Source organism: Alexandromys fortis, unplaced genomic scaffold (genome assembly GCF_014885135.2).
Source record: "Alexandromys fortis isolate MF-2015 unplaced genomic scaffold, M_Fortis_MF-2015_v1.1 scaffold_45, whole genome shotgun sequence".
Lineage (NCBI taxonomy): Eukaryota > Metazoa > Chordata > Mammalia > Rodentia > Cricetidae > Alexandromys > Alexandromys fortis.
Window position 1 is genome coordinate 3,242,059 of NW_026067926.1, and position 14,067 is coordinate 3,256,125.

Genomic DNA, 14,067 nt, shown 5'->3' on the forward strand with positions numbered 1-14,067 from the left:
GAGAGAGAGAGAGAGAGAGAGAGAGAGACAGAGAGACAGAGAGAGAGACAGAGAGAGAGACAGAGAGAGAGAGAGAGACAGACACACAGAGAGAAATACACACATACAGAGAGAGAGACAGAGAGAGAGAGACAGAGAGAGAAATACACATATACAGAGAGAGAGAGACAGAGAGAGAGGCAGACACAGAGAGAGAAATACACACACACACACGTGCAGGGAGAGAGAGAGAGAGAGAGAGAGAGAGAGAGAGAGAGAGAGAGAGAGAGAGAGAGAGAAACAGACACACCGAGAGAGAAAGATCTGTTTCATCACTGGGCAGACTTGGGATCTGAAACTTCCATCTCTGGCTCCTTACTTGACCCCTAGGGTACAAGTCCAGAGCCCCTTGCCTGTCATTCTCGGTCATCCTAAACTCACATGATGTGCCCACCCCGCTTCATGGCTTCTGGACTTATGAACTGTCTTAACTCGGCTACTGCAATAAAATACTGTAGAACTTCTGGCTTAAAATAACAGGCACTGCCTTCTCAGAGTTCTGGAGGCTGGGGAGTCTGTGGTCAGAGTGTCACAGACCGCTGTCTGGGGAGGGCCTCTCCCACCCTGACGAGTTGCTGCCTTCATCACTGGGTGAAAAGAAAGTGCTCTGATCTCCTCCTCTTATGATGGCACTAATCCATGGCACAGGGGTGAGAAGGAGACACGCTGTCTACCTCCTCTCGACCTGATTACCTTTCAAGTGCTTCAAGTCTGACTATCATAACATTGGAGGTTAGGGTGCACACCTGAACTTAGAGGAGACACATTCAGCCCACATCCTCCTCCATCTCTCTAGGCAGTCTACGATCTCTGTGAGGTTGAAAGTGGTTCTGTCTTGCTTGCTAGTTCATCCCCTGCCATGCCTGGTTTGACACATTCTCACCCCTAACACTGTATCCACTTAGATCCTTGCAAACCTGAATCCAGTACTCACTCCCTCCTTTGACAGGATTGCACTAAGTTGGGGGAAGGGAGAGGAAGCAACCTTTTATATACCCACCTACTCTTCAATTTAGTCTGAAATCATATAATAATTATTATGGAGCTGGGGAAATGGTTCGGAGGTTAAGAGCACCAGCTGCTCTTCCAGAGAACCTAGGTTCGATTCCCAGAATCTATAAGGTGGCCCACAACTGTCTTTAACTCTGGTCTTAGGGGATCCAACACCTTCATCTGTCCTTCATGAACACTAAGCATGAATGTGGTACACAGACAAACATACAGGCAAAACACCCATACACATAAAAATAAATTGATACAATTAAAAATAAAGTAAGAGTTACTATTATTATAAACTTTTCCATGCAGTACTTCACTTAGCATTCTTATTACATTCAAATTATAATGGGTAATGCTGTTATGTCTTTATACGAATTAGAAAAGTGAGGCCCAGAGGAGTTACCTGTGTTCACAAAGCCACCAACTACTGAAGTGTATGCCTCTGAGCACTGAAACACTGGGGTTCCCAGGCTACCAATACCCTGTCACTCACATGTGCAAGAGATGCCACCTCAGCACTCCTCCCCTGAGGGCCCCTCCTCTCTCTCCCATCTTTGCTTACCCCTGCTTTTAATGAAAGAGTACCAATAGTGAGAACATATGGCTAACAGAAAATCAATTTGCTCATTCCTCTAAAAGGCTACCCCATCGCTGCCAGTTTAAAAAACAAAACAAAACAAAATACCTTTACACAGCATCTCTTTTTGTCCTGGGATTCTTTTACGTTCTTGGCTAGTCAGTTTAATCTTTAGCTGGCCAAGCGAGATGTTCATCCATAACACTGTTCTTACAGGTGCCGTGTGGCTGGCAGGGAGAGAGCCTGTTAACAAGCAACAGTGTTGGCAAGTGTAGAGGCACATAAGAAGCCGCTCAGTTAGAGGAATATTGGGGGCACCCTTTCTGTGCCCTCAGGATTTTATCAGGACAATCCAGGTCCAGGTGGATTTTAAAAAAAAAAATTAAGAAAAAAGTATCAAGATATTAGCAGAGCATGTGTTCCTCCCACTGCCCTGAATTCTTCAGACAATGGGTAGAACAGAACGGTATATTCTTGCTAAAGTAACAGCTTTTCACTCCAGTTCATTTTTAGAACAGTTAATGCATTCACGTTTCCAAAAGTCAAAACAAAATTAGAAGGTCATCGTTAAGAAGTGTACCTTCCATCCAAGCCCTTCTCACTACTCCTTGGGAGTAAGCATGTTTGTTCATTTATTGGTTTGTTGTTCACCTCTCTATATTCCTGTGATCAAGTTGACTTGTCTGAATGTAAAAAACTAGGACTAAACACTGCCTCTCCCTGTCTCATGCAGAAGGTCCCACACATGAACAACATTCCGCACTTCATTTTCTCACTTACGTTTTCTGGAGTTCCTTACATGTTAGAACATGGTTTCCATCAGGCACTGCAGCGATGCCATGCTCCATAGAAGGTAATGCTTGGTATGAGCAGACTGGCTCTCTCTCACGCTCTCAGCAGCTATTAACTGCCTGTAGCTATTCATCTAGAGGTGGAGCCTTGTGAGGTCCTCCCATCCACATTGGGATTCAGGCAGTGTTGTCACTTGACAGGTTTTATTTAGGCAACCATATGGTGGAGATTTCATGCAAACTGCTTCACTCTTGTATAAAGAAGGTGCTTTACCTTATTTTTGAGGTGGGGTTTTTCACTATCCTGTAGATGGAAGTTTCTGTCCCACAGCCGTTCAGTCCCAAAGAAACACACAGAGACTTATATTAATTATAAACTGTTTGACCTATTAGCTCAGGCTTATTATTAACTAGCTCTTACAACTTAAATTAGCCCATAAATCTTGTCTTTGTTTAGCCACATGACTTGGCACCGATTCTGGGTAAGGCATTCTCATCTTGATTCCTCCATATCTGGCTGGTGACTGTGTCTCTCTGCCTTTCCTCTTCCCGGAATTCTCCTAGTCTGGTTGCCCTGCTGTACTTCCTGCCTGGCTACTGGCCAATCAGTGTTTTATTAAACCAATAGAAGTGACAAATCTTTACAGTGTACAAGAGCATTTTTGCATAGCATTATCCTAGCTTCATTTTCACTGCTGTGATAAAAATATCTGACAAAAAGCAACTTAGGGGAGAAAGGGTCTATGTATCTCACAATACCAGGTGACAGTCCACCACAGCAGTGAAGTCAAGACAGCAGGAACTATGCATGCATGCTTACTGGTCAGCTCTATTTCCCTAGCCTTATACAGTTCAGAACCCAAACCACAGTGGGCTGGGTAGGTCTTTCCACACCAATAAATGTAACCCAGCACAGCACCTCATAAGTATCTCATAGGCAAACATCTCTAGACAATCTTTCGTTGAGAGTCTTCCCAGGTGAGTCTAGATTGTGTCAGGTTGACAATTAAAGCCAAACTGTCACACTCATTGAACCTGAAGTTCATCGGTCAGCTAAACTGCTTGATCAACAAGCCCAGCACTTGGCTTTGGGCCACCTCTCCTGCACTGAAAGTACACATGTATACCAACACACTTGTCCTTTTACATGGATGCTGGCCTTTGAACACATGCCCTTGTGCTTATATGGCAAAACAGTTAATCAACTGAGTCATTTCCCTAGCCCTAAACAGTCTTGATGTGTAAATACTTGAGCTCCTTCCTAACTCTTGATACCACAAACGATGCTACAGCCAGTGACCTTGCATATACACCACTTCCTCCCTGTTCAGCACCTCTGTGGCATAAATCCCCAGACCTAAGGATGCTAGGTCAGAGAATAAACACATGTTTAAAGGTGATCTGTGTTGCCAGCTTGCCATCCCCAGGGGCTACAACCTTTTCTATTCACCTATCATGTGTCCCCCACAGTCCAAACAACAAAGTTGTCCCACCTGGTAAGTGATAAATGGTATTTCTGTGTAATTTCATTTTCATTTATCTTATTATGAATGAGGCTGATCATCCTTTCATAAAAATAGTGTTTAAAATACTTAGTGTGAGTGACAGAGGCTCATTAGGGCTAATTCAAGCAAATGACAGAGGAAATCATTATAAGAATTACAGAGGTGTCTCACGAAGCCAAGAGCAACCAACCAGCTGCCTGCCCCGAGATCTACAAAATAGAAAATGTTAATTAGATTCTCTCTCCCTTCCCCCTTTCTTCTTTCCCTCCCTTCTCCCTCCTCCTTCTATATCTTTGTGTGTCTCTGCCATTTCCCTTCCTCAGCCCCCATTCATGAAATCCTTTCTTGGAGAATAAGCAAGTCTAGAAGCTGAGGCCTCTCTGCGTTCCCACAGCATACCTACCTGATGTGCTCCCCATCCCATGCATGCTGCTGCATACTCACAATTCCAAACATCTGGAGAGAAACTCTGGTTGGTTCCTTTTTCTTGAACAGTGCAGCATTCTTTGCCCAGTTAGTCACAACTGCAGGTGAGGAGAAAAAGAGAATCAGAAAATGCAGCTACTAGGAGCCACCTAGAACAGATGTCAATTATAGACCTGTTAAATAAATAATAAATAAATTAATAAATAAATAAAATTATTGCTATTTCCCTGATAGTTCTTCCTCCAAGTGGAATTCTTCCCCACCCCCTCCCCACACACAAAGATAAAAACTTGCTGTTGTCAGCAGAAAACTGTTTCTCTACATAGTCCCAGTGCCTTCCCAAGCAAGCACATTCCGTTTATTCCCTTTGCTAGGGTTTAGAAGCAGACCTACCTGGAATTCACTTCTAGCTGAGGATATAAGGATACACAGGGAAACATTCTATCAGCTAAAACCAACATAGTGTCAATGTGGCTGTTCTCCTGTTTCTTTGTATTGTTACACCTGCCTGTGGTCCAATTCCCTAGCTTTTGTAACCTAAGAAACCACCCCCAAATTTCATGACAATGCAGGAGCTTTTATTATTTCATGTGGGATGCTACTCCTGATCCAGCATCTTTAGTTATCTTATGATAACTGCAACTTGGTCCCAGGGACCAAAACAAATCAGTGGCTAAGCCTTACATGGGAAATAGGTTACATTACTAAAAATAGTGTAGTGATCTTTGTAGTTTATGACAATGATACCCAGCTCTGTAAGCAGGCTGGCTTTGAACTCAACCATGAGAGGTGTAGCCATATTGATAGGATGAAAAGATAGGGAAGACTCTTCATGATACCACTGAGACACTGAGTAAATCAACTCTTGAGATATGCCATCATAAAATTTCTTATTAGATAAGTTAATTCGTTTCTACTTAAGTTGCTTGGGTAGATATTGCATTGTAGGCTGGTTGGTTTGTTTGGATTTTTTCTGGATGTTAATAGAGGCATAGCAGGAAGGGTCAGGTCTACGGCCATCCAACCCTGAATTCACCTGCTCTTGTCTGCAGGGGAAGTCATTTCCAGGCATCTGGGGCTCACTTACTGCCAGATATCCTCAATTGACTGGATATTTTTAAGTTTTCTGTAAAGAAGGCTTGGATCATTCTATCCTAACATGAGCCAACCAAGAGGGGAAATGACCCAAAATTTAAATGCAAGCTTAAGTATTCTTAATATTTCATGAAGTCTAAAAGATGAGGAGGAAAAAAAAGTTTTGGAAGAGTAAAGGAAATGGGGTGTGGAGTTGGTCAATAGTTGCCAAGTTATAATTAAGTAAATAGAAAAAGCTAGAAGGGTTAAAGAGACAAGAAAGAATAATGGGAAGAGGAATGTGTTCCCAGTACATTGTGTGCGTGCATGTACATGTCTGTGTGTTTCTGTGTGTCTGTGTGTGTGTATCTATGTGTCTCTGTGTTATCTCTATGTGTGTGTCTCTACGTCTGTGTGTGTCTGTATATCTGTGTGTGTATCCCTGTGTGTCTATTTGTACGCATGTGTGTGTGCATATATATGTGTCCATGTGTGCATCTATGTGTGTTTCTCTGTGTGTATGTGTATGTGTATACTATGAAAGAATAAATAAGTGATAATTTGGTTCTGGTGTTCTATAGGAGAGGAGGATGACTATAATGTCATTGGTTAAGATTTGCTTGACTGTCAGGTTGATAAGACGAGGACCTGTAATGGTTAATCTTGTCAACAGGATAGGCTTGAGAAGCATCTAGATTAGTGGAACATACCTCTGGGTGAGTCTAGATGGTGCCTCCAGAGACAATTCACAGCATGGAAGCTCTGCCCTAACAAATGGACTCAGCCTCAATAGATTCATAATAAAATGACATTTCTGGGAGGTGGGAAAGGTAGAAGATGCTGGCCCATCAGGAAGCTCACTGGTGCTGGGGCTTCTTCTCAGGGTTCTTTTTTTTTTAATAGACTCAATGTCCTTTATTTATGGCTAGAAACCAATTATGAGTGAGTCTTACCCTGACTCCTTTCTGTGTTCCCTTTCTCTGCTTTCTGGCCACCATGTTATGAACTTTCCTGCTCTGCCACAGTCTCCCAGCAGGGTAGACTGACCTTCCTGACCTGGAAGCCAAGATAAGTCTTAACTCCTAAGTTGTTCTCTCACACAGTTAGGACAAGAAAAGAGATTTATATCACAGATGAGGAAAATATGATGTATTACATAAGAACAGGGTAAATATGCTCTGCATATGCCCACTCTAATCCTAGCACTGTACCACATATACGTGTACTGAAACACCACACTATACCCCATAAATATGTATGGATATTTTTGCATCAATAAATCAATTAAATAATTTTTAAATTCAGTTTTGAAGTTTAAACACTCAAATATACACCTATGTAGCTAGACACAATGTACAAAATTCAGAGAGCATGAAAAATATAGAGGTTTAAGCTCCATGTAGTGGCATGAGCTATCGGCTGGTAAGAATCGGAGTCTCTAGTGTATAGCAGGTGTTATCCAGGGTCACAATCCTGAAAGACATCTGAGACAGACAGCTCATGACTACTAGGAAGAAAGGGCTCTATTGAATGTCGGGTGATGAAGAGGATGAGGACAGGAGAGGTTAAAGGCGACCATAACATTTAACCACTGGTCACCTGGGCAAGAGCAGTTTCGGTGACGCTTGAAAAGCAGAAAGGAGGAGGAGGAGATGGGAAGAAGATGAAGAGGACAAGAAAGACTTCCTGTCCATCTCCAAGCCCTGATCTGCCAGATGAACAAGCCCCCACCAACACAGCCACCAGCCACTCCTGCCTCCATGCCTTCCTTGCCACAGTGGACTGCACCCCTTAAATCCTGACCCAAAACAAAGCCTACGTCCTTTCAGCTGCCTCATCGTGTGTTTGGTCATCACCATGAGAAAAAGCAACTCAGTCAATAAAGCTAATCAATCAATCAATAAACAAATAAATCTAGGAGCCAGGCATAGTGGTACATGCACCTCATCCCAACACTCAGGAATCCAAAGTAGGAAGACAGTGAGTTCAAGGCTATGATATGCTACTTAGTGAGTTTTAGGCCAGTCCAGGCTACACAACAAGGACTGACCTCAGAAAAATACAAATAAACTAAGTGGGTGTTCTCTTTGTAAATCCAGTAATTGTATTCTTGGAAAAACATACTCAATAAATGAAATTTTCTGTTTACACAAGCTCACACACATAAAACTTCATAGCAGCTTTATTTGTAATAGCTATAAAGTCAGTAGGCAGCCCAGTCTGGCTTCAGATCTGATAGCTTCCTGCCTCAGCCTCCTATTCAGGATCCTGCCTCACAGATATAAATGAATAAAAGACAAGGAGGAAGGTGTAAGACATAGAAAACCAACTGCTGGAACAAGGTTTTAGGGGAGAAGATAAGATAAAGGAGGAGTATATTATGGAACAATCTTTGTACACTATAAATATGTATTGCTTTCATTGTTTAAAAAACTGATTGGATAAAAGCTAGGCAGAATTTTCGAGGCAGGGAAAATGCTGGGAAGAAAATTATTGGAATCAGAGGAGTCACCAGAGAGATGGAAAGAAAGCAGGACCTATAGGAGAGGTAAAAGCCCTGAGCCTTGGGGCAGCACATAGATTATAGAGATGGGTTAATTTAAGTTGTAAGAGCTAGTTAGTAATAAGCCATAGCTGTCACCCAAGCACTTATAATTAATAATTAGTCTCTGGGTGGTTATTTGAGAAGCAGCTGGAGGAACAGAGCTGATCAGGGTCCCGATGAAAACTCTGCCTACAGAGGTGGCTGCTGAGAAGGTGGGAATGACAGAAGAGCATGGATGACAACATGAAAGAGGTGGAAAGACACAAAGGTGATTGCAGCTGGAACCTTCCATTTCCACATTTTTTCACATAAAACCACTGTGGGTAGTGGCCAGCCCAGGATGTGACCAGGAATGAAAAAAGAGTCTTTTAATCAATAAGATGCCTGAGCTGTCATCAGGAACAATGAAAAGTCACCCAATAGAATAATTGCAATATCCTTTAGGACAGTAACAGCAGGAAGAAATACCCTCACTGGAGATCTGGGATTGAACTAAGGTGATTTGATAGTTTGAATCTAGAACGCCCCACACAGGCTCATGTGTGTGGTGTCTAGACAGCTGGTGGTGCTGTCTTGTGGACTCTTCAGGAGGTGGAGTCTGGGTCACTAGGATCAGGCCTTTGAGAGTTATAACCTGACCCTGAATCTGCTCACTTTCTGCCTCCTGGTCAAGAGCCACAGCCTCCTGGTGGGGAATAGCCACCACCTTTGTCTTCAAATCTCTTAGACAGAGCTGGCCAAATCTTTCTTGCTCTAATATGACTGAAATCTCTAGAAAACATGAATCAAATGCACATTACCTCCTATAAACTCTTTCTGTCATGTATTACAGCCACAACAATAGAAACAGAATTACTGCAGTGAGGTTCTGGGGTTGGATTTCTGTAAAAAAGATTCTAGCAGGGGTCGTCTTCAAAGTTCACATTACAAAAAGAAATTGAAAAATAAAACGTATCATGGCTTAAGTGCTGATCAATTTGTGTGTTGAGTTGCATGCACAGCTCTCCTTAGCCATTTGCAACTGCAGGCAAACCTCAGAAACCAACTGGACTTGCCTGTTGCAGCCTCACGCCACATGTCCACACTTCATGCACACATGGAGAGATGCATGTGATCCAAACATATGTGTCCCTGCATCCCAGATGCTTAGACCCTGGTCCCTGGGTTCCAGGATACAATTCATGGCATCAGGCAAATGCTTTTACCCACTGTACCATGTTACTGGCCCCTATTTTATAACCAAATAAATATCCTTTTGCTCTAGAATTACTCAGAACCTATTTCTTGATCAAAACATCCCAAATATATTCACGAGTGCCTTGGATACATGCTGCCATGGGATGGATTTGTCTGCTAAGGATATGTCCAATTCTAGAAGCCACATTTTAGTGTGGGACAATTGTATTCTGTCATTTATGTTTTAAATAAAAACTGATTGGCCAGTAGCCAGGCAGGAAGTATAGGCAAGACAACCAGACAGGAAATAGAGGTGGGACAATGAGAACAGGAGTACTCTGGGAAGAAGGAAGCTTCCTTCTCAGTCCTGTCCAGACACAGAAGAAGGAAGATGTGACTTGCCCTGCTTGGAAAAAGTACCGAGCCATGTGGCTAACATAGATAAGAATAATGGGCTAATATAAGTTATAAGAGTTAATAAGAAGCCTAAACTAATGGGCCAATTAGTTTATAATTTATGTAGACTCTCTGTGATTTACCATTTTTATGTGGCTTATTTTTCTTTACTTTTATATCTCTATCTGTATTCTGTCTCTTTAAAGACTTTACCCTTTTTTTAAAGCATTAACTCTATTTTAGGACTCTCTATACTCTTTTTCTTCTCTCTCCCAAGCCTATGTACATTTATCCAACACTGTGACCCATTTAGAGGTTATAAGAAGCCTGAGCTAATGGGCCAATCAGTTTATAACTCATGTAGACTCTCTGTGTGGTTTTCTTTGGGGCTTACCAGCTGTGGGAACTGGGCAGGACAGAAACCCCAACAAGCAGGCCTCCATGTTACAACATTTTAGTAAGGATGCTAACGAGGAAAGCAGGGCTAGAGATCTCCATCTCCTCCCAAAGGAAAGCATGACTTTACCAGAGGTTTGTTATCAAGAGCCTTTTCAGTTCTTCGTAAGGAAGACCTTCCTGTAGACTAGGGATGCTTAGCAACCTGATGGAGTGGATAAAGAGAAAGTTAAGAAGGGTTGCTGCCATTGACTTTGGTTCTTTGGAAGCTGTACCATGAATGATGGCTCCAAACACTTCACCCTCTGGAACTTACCAGCCAGCTTCTTCTTCTTCTTTTCTTAAGATAATTCCAACTTTCTCTAGCTCTCTTCATCACTAATCTGTTCTGTCTGCTGCATGAGGAACCTCTACTCCCTGCAAAACCATTCTGTTATTTCCTACCTCCTAGAAATTCTGCAAGCAAATTTTTTTTCTTTATCTCTGTGCTATGGTAACAAAGCCTTATATATCATAGCTGACCTTTCGTTTTAACTTTCTCCAGCCTCCCATTGCCTTTATGAAAGTATCATGCCCAATGGCAGAATGGCCACCTGGAATGCTCAGGGTCCTGTGTTCTAATCCCAGAACCGAGAAAAAGAAGCACTTGCTGTGGGAACACCTTAATAGCCTTTAAGATACGGGACACTTTGGGCATGGTCTCATGTGCTATAAATACAGATGAAAAACATGTGCAGGCCTCTTGGCTGCTGGATTCGCTCCAGTTCCCAGTGTACACAGAGAGAACTATGGATCACTACTCTTTCTGTGAGTTTATCCTCAGATAAATAAAACTGTATTATCCTTCATTCTGGGCTACTGTGGAGCTCTTTTGTACACCAACAGATTGGCGCCCACGTGGCCAGGGATCACGCCATTGCTGGACCCTGCCCAGGTCCCTGACAGCGGCCTTCTCCCACCCCTCTGCAGCTGAACAAACTCTCTGGCAGGCACCATTTGGCTGGCCCACCGCACGGCAACTTGGCAATTTTCTGTCACCTGTGCCCTTGCACCCGCTTGGCTTGGTTGGGCCTACTAAGCAGCTGACTTACTGCCGCCCACAACTTTTTGCAGAAACTACTCCACGGCTTGTCCGGCTTCTGCCAGGCCTGATCTGATCAGGCCGAGCTCTGACTCCAGAAGCAGAGGCTGCACTGGCTTGTATTCCCAGTTTAGATCTGCGAATGCCTGGCCCAAGCTCCAGCCAGTAACCTCCCGTCTCATGACTGCCTGCAAGTCTGGGTTCCTTGATATTCTGCCCGACTCTAACTTTCTCTATATACAGATGTGCTGCTCTTAAGTAATTAACTAAATTTGTTAGTAATTAAGTCTCCGATAATTCAGGTACTGATCTAGAACCTGCCTTACTACCTTATTGCGACACCTGCTGGCAATTTAAGGTTATTACACCTACAACTTTCTGAAAATTATGACAGAGGTTAAGTTAATTTGATTAATGAATAAGATAAATTTGAAGGTTGTAAACCAACCCCAAGATTATTGCAGACAATATCACCATCCAGGAATTTAACAACCTTTTTGCTTCTACTATGAATGGAATTCTACAATATATTTTTGTGATCATGGAGGCCATTAGCTTTGTTCTTCATGATATATTCTTAAAGAAATGGTTTGATAACAGAGTCAAGAATGAGAAACTTTTAGAAAGGATAGGGTCTTTAGCTGAAAGGATTCATATTATTGAAAATGATATCCTTAATATTGAAAATTATATCCTTAACTTGACAGGCAAAATTCAATCCATGTCAATGGGTTATGAATCCTAACAAAAGGGTACTGGGAGATTATCTGAAAGGATTCATACTGTTGAAATTGACAATCAAAATATGTTAAAAGGTTATGACAAACCAGCAGATAGAACATCCCTCCAGGAGGGCAGTCTTCACACCATCCAAATAATATGTAAGGATGAGAAGATATTATTAATGGAAAATTTTAAAACCTTGGAATCACCTGTGCAGAATGAGAACCAGAAATTAATTGATTTGATAGCATCATTAGAAATATCCACAGGTCAAGATGTTCAAGCTTTACAGAAGACAGTGATAAAAATATTTGAATCTATTGAAGAACTTCTCAGAACTGATAAGCAAGGAGAGGAAGTACAAGCAAAGGACTTAGCATTGTCAGTACCTCTCAGATTCAGAGATGATTTACCAAGAGTTTTAGCTACTTATCCTGTTACCTCTGATAAGCCAGCAAATACTTAATACCCAAATTGATACAAAGAATGTAAATGGAAACCTATAGGTATGAAATCTAAAAGAAATTAAGCAAGCAATAATATCTTATGGCATGCATTCACCATTTGTTAGGGAGATGGTAAGACATGGACTTCAAGCAATAGGGTTACTCCACCTAATTGGCTTCAATTGGTCTCAGCAGCACTAGAAGATGAACCACAGTTACAGAGGAAGTGCTATTGGAGAGAGGAGACTAAAGCCATGGAACATAAAGGTAGAGTCAAAGAATTTGAGGCTTCCCAAGATCAAATTTTTGGCAAGAGCTGTTGATTCACAGAGTCAAACTATTTACAATGAATACACCATACAGCAGCCTTGTATGCTTGAGAAAGGATTCAAGAACTAGGAAGAAAATTTGAATCATATATTAAAGTCCGACAAGGCCCAAGAGAACCCTTTAGTGACTTTTTAAAAGATTAACTAAAGCTGTACAAATAGGAGTAACAGATACAGAAGCTAGATGAGTACTTATTGAATCTCTAGCTTTTAAAAAATACCAGCTTAGAATGCAAAAAGAAACTTGGGCCTTAAAAGTCAGATCAGAACAAATGTTTGGATCCTACACACAGTCAATGTTGAGTCATTTGACTATAATACTGAGGCTCAGGTAGGAGAAGCAATTTCCAAAGCTATGAAGAAACATCAAAATACCAAATGTTTACCTACCTCAAGATCCAGCAGTACCACTTTTGGGTATGTACCCAAAGAATGCTCAATCGTACCACAAGGACACGTGCTCAACTATGTTCATAGCAGCATTGTTGGTCATAGCCAGAACCTGGAAACAAACCAAATGCCTTTTGACCAAAGAATGGATAAGGAAGATGTGGTACATTTATACAATGGAGTACCACACAGCAGAAAAAAAATGACATCTTAAAATTTGTGGGCAAATGGATAGATCTAGAAAACATCATATTGAGTGAGGTAACCCAGACCCAGAAAGACAAATATCATATGTACTCACTCATAAGTGTCTTTTAGACACAAAGAAGAAAAAAAACAGCCTGAAAATCACAATCCCAGATAACCTAGAAATCAAGAGGACCCTACAAGAGACATACATGGATCTAATCTACATGGGAAATAGAAAAAATAAGATCTCTTGAGTAAATTGGGAGCATGGGGACTATGGGAGAGGGTAGAAAGGAGCGGAGAGGGAGGGAGGGAACTAAAAACTCAACTAAAAACAATTTTTAAAAATACCAAATATTTTAATTCTGGTAGAATAGGACATCTGAAAAGGGATTGTAGACAAGGCAATTCTAGAAATAATGTTTCCTCTGGGAATGACAAAGGTAGAAGGTCTCAATCTTCTGGATTATGTAGATGTGGCAAAGGTCAACATTGGACCAATGAATGTAGATCAACAAGATACAAACAAGGCAACACAATACCACTGGGAAACTCCGTGGGAGGGCCTCTCACAGGCCCCCAGGTCAAATGTGGTCCAGTCATTCCCAGTCACTGTGGAGGCCATGTCTCCCCAGGAAAATTAAAATTCAGTGCCTTTTGTAAAAAAAAAAAAAAAAAACATACTTCTCTGGATGATAGAAAAAGTATGGAGAATGAAATTTATGTCAAAAATTCCAATAGAAAACAGGAAATGTATTTTTTTGGCAGACTTCTATTATAGTCATTCATTTCCCAGCTGCCCCGGCCTGAATAATCACACAGAAACTATATTAATTACAACACTGTTTGGCCTATTAGCTCAGGCTTCTTATTACTAACTCTTACATCTTAAATTAACCCATTTCTATTAGTTTGTATTTTTACCATGAAGCTTGTAATTTATTATCTCTTGCTTCTTGGGCAGGTACATAGCTTATCTGTGACT

At 41.5% G+C, this 14,067-nt stretch overlaps 1 long non-coding RNA gene across 1 annotated transcript in view; it reads right to left on the reverse strand.

The window, feature by feature from the left end:
• Positions 1–4,301: 4,301 nt before the first annotated feature.
• LOC126502288 (uncharacterized) overlaps positions 4,302–14,067 on the reverse strand; it is a 10,281-nt gene continuing 515 nt past the window's right edge. The window contains exons 2-3 of the long non-coding RNA XR_007591883.1: positions 12,894–13,005; positions 4,302–4,435 (exon numbers count right to left, since the gene is read on the reverse strand). This is a non-coding gene — a long non-coding RNA (uncharacterized lncRNA). The remainder of the gene's footprint in view (positions 4,436–12,893; positions 13,006–14,067) is intronic.